Source organism: Saccopteryx bilineata, chromosome 3 (assembly GCF_036850765.1).
Source record: "Saccopteryx bilineata isolate mSacBil1 chromosome 3, mSacBil1_pri_phased_curated, whole genome shotgun sequence".
In the NCBI taxonomy this organism is placed as follows: Eukaryota; Metazoa; Chordata; class Mammalia; order Chiroptera; family Emballonuridae; genus Saccopteryx; species Saccopteryx bilineata.
In genome coordinates, this window is record NC_089492.1 from 94,296,967 (window position 1) to 94,303,885 (window position 6,919).

The following is a 6,919-nucleotide window of genomic DNA, read 5'->3' on the forward strand; positions in this document are numbered from 1 at the left end:
CTTAGCTATGGTAAAGGAGAAGTGGTCCCAAGATGGACCTACATGAAATATTTGCCATTGACTCTAGGTGTCCTTTTCCACTTCTCTTATATGTCCCCCCATATTTCAGGGTAGCAGTGACTATAAGCAACATTTTCCTTGTAGCTCTGGACACAGAGTTTGAGCATATTGTGTCCCCTCGTGAATGTTCACCAAAGGCACCTTCTCCTGAGGAGGCTTTTGAGAAACAATTGGGCAAGAAGACTTCTGTAGTTGTCAGCCAGCTTTCCCCCAAGGGCTTGTTCAAAATGAATGAAGGCAGTGGTGGGATTCAAATGTACTACTCACAAAAGTTAAAGGATATTTCAAAATGAATATGAAGCGATAAAATATCTTCTAATTTTATGAGCAGTGTAATTTAACAACCAGTATTTAGTTCTCTGCCCTAAATACCACTTTAAGAATAAAAAAAATGGGCCCTGGCTGGTTTGCTCAGTGGTAGAGCGTCAGCCTGGTGTGCAGGAGTCCAGAGTTCAATTCCCAGCCATGGCACACAAGAGAAGCGCCCATTTGCTTCTCCACCCCTCCCCCCTCCTTCCTCTCTGTCTCTCTCTTCCCCTCCCGCAGCCAAGGCTCCATTGGAGCAAAGTTGGCCTGGGCGCTGAGGATGGCTCCATGGCCTCTGCCTCAGGCGCTAGAATGTCTCTGGTTGCAACAGAGCAACACCCCAGATGGGCAGAGCATTGCCCCCTGGTGGGCGTGCCGGGTGGATCCCGGTCGGGTGCATGCGGGAGTCTGTCTGACTGCCTCCCTGTTTCCAACTTCAGAAAAAAAAAAAAGAATAAAAAAAACAATATATTGAAAGATAGTTTATTATTTCATGCACTTAATACTTAAATAAGAACAATAAAAGAGGTACACAAAACTAGATTGTGTTATAAGAATTTTAAAATACTGATGAAAAAATATTAAATAATACCTGACAAAAAACTGTTATTTAAGATATTTTCACATTACTTCTTGATTGGCGTCCTCACTTGCAATTTTTTTTCACCTATGGATGGAATGAACATTACTATGGGTGCTTAGAATACATTGTTGTGCAGATAAGGAGTGTAAATTTGTGATTTCCACATTGGGCAGCTGCCCAGACGCCTACGTTAGAGAGAACCCTGATTACAAGTGCCATTTTAACAACTGGTTCGAAGAACTCTACAAAAAATTAGGTATCAATTCTGCCGAACCAGTGTGAACCATCTGAATTCCACCACTGACTGAGGGGATGTGGCAACAGGAATGGATGGCATGTGTGAGTTCATCAACGTGGAATTCCCATCAAGGCTAACCTGGCTGCTGAGCACCCAATGTGCAAACAGCAGATTCCAAACCTGACCCCTAGTGTGGATTACCATACTCCAAGGAAGACCAGCCAGCAGACTGGTACATGGGAGCCCTTCCATCGTGGAGTGCACAGTTATTTGTGGAACAAACATTTATTTCAGCTATGAATTTGCTTCTTCTTCCTGCAGTGCTTCTGCCAGCACCATTGTTGTTGGACAGTATGAATACCTTGTTCACCAGCATGGAACCCATTTTACAGAAAAAGAATTGAGGCAGTACACTGACTACCATAGGATTCAATGCTTTTATTATGAACCACATTGCCCAAAAGCAGCTGGCCTTATAGGAAGCGGGATGGAGTAGTGAAGACCCAGTTACAGCCCCGATAGGAGATAAGGCTTAGCAAGCTGGGTGTGCTATCCTTCAAGTGCAGTATATGCTCTAACCAAGTTGCTGTTTTCTCCACAGCCAGAATACAGGAGACCAGAAAAGAGTAGAAGGGAAAGGGTTGTCTCCCACAGGTAAGCCTTATCCTGCACTTGCGAAGTAAGTGCCTCCTGCTCCTATGATATCGGGTTCTGTTTTCCCTAGTGCAGTGGTCCCCAACCCCTGGGGCCGCGGACCGGTACAAGTCAGTGGGCCATTTGGTACCGGTCTGCAGAGAAAGAATAAATAACTTACATTATTTTCATTTTATTTATATTTAAGTCTAAACGAAGTTTTATTTTAAAAAAATGACCAGATTCCCTCTGTTACATTCGTCTAAGACTCACTCTTGATGCTTGTCTTGTAAGTTTGACAATTATATTTAAAAATACCACAGTTTTTACACCAGTCACATAATTTTATTTTGTGCATTTATCCATCCCACTCTAAAGGCCAGTCCGTGAAAACATTTTCTGACATTAAACCGGTCCATGGCCCAAAAAAGGTTGGGGACCACTTGGTAGGTTCATTATATCACCAAGTCATCAAGAAACTAAGGGGAACTGGCTGGGCTGACTGATAGCAATTGCCAAGGGAAATAGTGATGCAGCCACACAAAAGAGGCAGGGAAGAGTATGTCTTCAAGCCAGGTCAGGGGTTTCTCTAGGGTTCCTTCTAGTAATCCCATTTTCAGTGATAACTGTTAGTGGAAGTCTGAAGCTGCCCAACACAAGCAGGACTGTCCAGATCCTTCAGGATTGTTGATTTGTATCACCCTACTAGCTGGCAAAGGTAACAAAGGAATAAGGAAGCTGTGAACACCAACTATGGTCTCATGACTAGTTGCAGAATAAAGGACCATAGAAGCTATGCATGTTTTTTGTTTTTTCTACTTGCTTTGGTTTTGTATGTATTAATGAACTTCTTTTGTTTCCCCTTTCCTTTTATATGAAATTTGCTGGTGGTGGTTAACTTTATAAGGTAGTCTTTACATGAGAGTGTCTTAAGAAGGGATTCTGACTAAAATAGAAGAAAGAGGAACATCACATAGCAATGACTATAAAGATTTAAGGGATAGGATTGCGTTTTTTGCTTTTTTTGTTTTTTCTGAACTGAGAAGCCAGGAGGCAGAGAGACAGACTCCTTCATGAGCCTGACCGGAATCCACCCAGCATGCCCACGAGGGGGCGATGTTCTGCCCATCTGGGGAGTTGCTCCGTTGCAGCTGGAGCCATTCTAGCACCTGAGGCAGAGGCCATGGAGCCATCCTCAGCGTCCTGGCCCACTTTGCTCCAATGGAGCCTTGGCTGCGGGAAGGGAAGAGACAGATAGAGAGAAAGGAGAGAGGAAAGGGGGGAGAAGCAGATGGGTGCTTCTCCTATGTGCGTGGCTGGGAATTGAACCCAGAACTTCCACACGTCAGGCCGACGCTCTACCGCTGAGCCAACCGGCCAGGGCCTTGGATTGCATATTTTTATTTGAAGAAGGGAATGCATTAGGTGGGAATGTAGTTTTGGTTGTTTACTTGAAAGATTATTGGTAGAAGGAGTGGACTACACTAGGTATTATTTATTTTATTTAGCTTCCATTCTAATTCTTTTCTGTTTCTTCATCTCCTGGAATAAAACATATAGAAAGTTAAAACCACATTTTCTAAATTTCTATGGAGTTGAAGTTATGGATATAATTTGAGTTCTGCCAATGACTGATGAGTAGTGGTACAAGATTTGGAAGAAGGAAGAGAGGATCAGGTCATTCTTCTGTGGCAGGGTAAGATGACAAACAAAGCCCTGGCCGGTTGGCTCAGCGGTAGAGCGTCCGCCTAGCGTGCGGAGGACCCGGGTTTGATTCCCGGCCAGGGCACATAGGAGAAGCGCCCATTTGCTTCTCCACCCCTCCGCCGCGCTTTCCTCTCTGTCTCTCTCTTCCCCTCCCGCAGCCAAGGCTCCATTGGAGCAAAAGATGGCCCGGGCGCTGGGCATGGCTCTGTGTCCTCTGCCTCAGGCGCTAGAGTGGCTCTGGTCGCAATATGGCGACGCCCAGGATGGGCAGAGCATCGCCCCCTGGGGGGCAGAGCACCGCCCCTGGTGGGCGTGCCGGGTGGATCCCGGTCGGGCGCATGCGGGAGTCTGTCTGACTGTCTCTCCCTGTTTCCAGCTTCAGAAAAATGAAAAAAAAAAAAAAAAAAAAAAAAAAAAAAGATGACAAACAATGTCCATGCTCAGAAGTGTTTTCAGGAGCTGGACTGCAGGTTCACTGTCAGTTCTCCAGAGGCATGGGGTATCTGTGGTGGCCGCAGTGGCAGGGTCGTGAACTCTGGAGGACAGCTGCAGTAGACGTCTCCTGATTTCCATCCTGCCATTTGTTCCAACATTTCTGTGTTAATATTCTACCAAATCTTTTTGCTTAGTGTATGTCCAGTGGTTTCTGATCCCTGTACTGAACAAAGAGAAACCTCCCTGAAAGTAAAGATTAAGAATCATGTTCTTCTAAATAGAGGGTGGCGGAGGACAATCTGACTTTGGGCGAGGGGTACGCAACATAATTTAATGACAAAATAACCTAGACATGTTTTCTTTGAATATATGTACCCTGATTTATTAATGTCATCCCATTACCATTAATAAAAATTTATTAAAAAAAAATGTAATTCCATGCGAGCCATACAATGACCTGTGAAAGTTACGCATTATCTAATAAAAATTTGTTGTTGTCCTGGAAAAAAAAAAAAAAAAAAAGAATCATGTTCTTGGTCAGACCAGGTGGTAGCACAATGGATAGAGCATTGGACTGGGATGTGGAGGACCCAGGTTCAAGACTCCAAGGTCACCAGCTTGAGTGCAGGCTCATCTGACTTTAGCACAGGCTCACCAGCTTGAGCACGGGGTTGCTGGCTTGAGCATGGGATCATAGACATGACCCCATGGTCGCTGACTTGAGCCCAAAAGTCGCTGGCTTGAAGCACAAAGTTGCTGGCTTGAACGAGGGGTCACTTGCTCTGCTGTAGCCCCCCACCCCCGCCCTGTGAAGGCACACATGAGAAAGCAATTGATGAACAACTAATGTGCCGCAACGAAGAATTAATGTTTCTCATCTCTCTCTCTTCCTGTCTGTCTGTCCCTATCTGTCCCTCTCTCTGACTCTCTCTCTGTCTCTGTCAAAAAAAAAAAAAATCATGTTCTTGTATGAGCCCTTGATCAAGTCTCACCTGAAGCAAGCACCATCCTAGATTGATCAGTTACAAGAGCCTCCTTTCTCCTTTTCTTTCTACTATAAACCAATTTATGTTTGATTATCTTTTAATTAAATCAAGAACATGCTCTGATATTTTGATAATACATTTTTTTTGGGGAAAAAATCCCTTTACTCATTAATTTATTCAGTAAATATTTATTGAGTGCCTCCTATGTGAAGCACTGTGCTAGAAATATATGGCCCAAAATAACATTGTGTCCTTAAGTGTTTATATAGCAATTAGCTTCCTAAAGATTGAATTGTAAGAAAGGAAGCAACTTTGTGTTTGGAGGAGTGGATACATAGATAACATAGATACATAAATAGAGCAGCAGCATCTTTGATAACTTTTGTTAATTTTTTGGTCATGGCTTATTTAATATGTAATTTTTTATGAATGCCAAAATTTGATTACTGACCTATAGTTACTGCAGTAGATCTGTTTTTCAATTTTGACACGACTTTAGATCAAATAAATAACAGTACAACAACTAATCTGACACGGATAAAAGAATCTTGCATGTATTGAGTATTTTTAATTTTTTAACTAGCAAATGAAAAATAATAACTGGTATTTCTACATTGAGAAGTTGCTGAGTAATATAGTTTGGAATCAGGAAGTGTGAAGCTTCCAGCTTTGTTCTGATTTCTCAAGATCAGTTTGGCTGTTTGGTATCTTTTGTAGTTTCATATGAATTTAAGGTTTTTTCTTTTTCTATGAAAAATACCACTGGAATTGTCATAGGGATTTCATTGAATCTGTTGAGTGCTTTGAGTAGTATGAACATTTTAACAATACTAATTCTTTCAATTCATTATCGTGGGATATCTTTCCATTTCTTTGGGTCTTTATTTTTTCATCAATGTTTTCAGTTTTCAGTGAAGAGAACTTTCACTTCCTTTATTAAATTATTTCTATTTTATTCTTTTTGATGTTACTGTAAATAGGATTGTTTTCTTAATTTATCTTTCTGTAGTTTGTTCTTAGTATATGTAGTGCAAGTGACTTTTTGTATGCTAATTTTGTATCCTGTAACTTTATTGAATTTCTCTATTATTTCTAATAGTTTTTTTTCTTTTTGGTTAAGTCTTTAGGGTTTTCTATACATAATATCATGTCATCCATATATATATATATTTTTGTGTGTGTGTGTGTGTGTGTGTGTGGCAGAGACAGAGAGAGTCAGAAAGAGGGACAGATAGGGATAGAAAGACAGAAAGGGAGAAAGATGAGAAACATCAATTCTTCATTGTGGTTCCTTAGTTGTTCATTGATTGATTTCTCATATGTACTTTGACCAGGGGGCTACAGCAGACCGAGGACCCTTTGCTCAAGCCAGCAACCTTGAGCTCAAACTAGTGAGCCTTGCTTAAACCAGATAAGCCTGCGCTCAAGCTGGCAACCTCGGGGTCTTTTTTTTTTTCATTTTTCTGAAGCTGGAAACAGGGAGAGACAGTCAGACAGACTCCCGCATGCGCCCCACCGGGATCCACCCAGCACGCCCACCAGGGGCGACGCTCTGCCCACCACGGGGGGGGGGGTGCTCTGCCCATCCTGGGAGTCGCCATGTTGCGACCAGAGCCACTCTAGCGCCTGGGGCAGAGGCCACAGAGCCATCCCCAGCGCCCGGGCCATCTTTGCTCCAATGGAGCCTTGGCTGCGGGAGGGGAAGAGAGAGACAGAGAGGAAGGCGCGGCGGAGGGGTGGAGAAGCAAATGGGCGCTTCTCCTATGTGCCCTGGCCGGGAATCGAACCCGGGTCCTCCGCACGCTAGGCCAACGCTCTACCACGCTCTACCGCTGAACCTCGGGGTCTTGATCCTGGATCCTCGGCTTCCCAGTCGGACACTCTATCCACTGTGCCACCGCCTGGTCAGGCGGTTTACTTATATTTTGTTGAAGATTTCTCCATCTACAGTTGGCAGGAACATTGACCTGT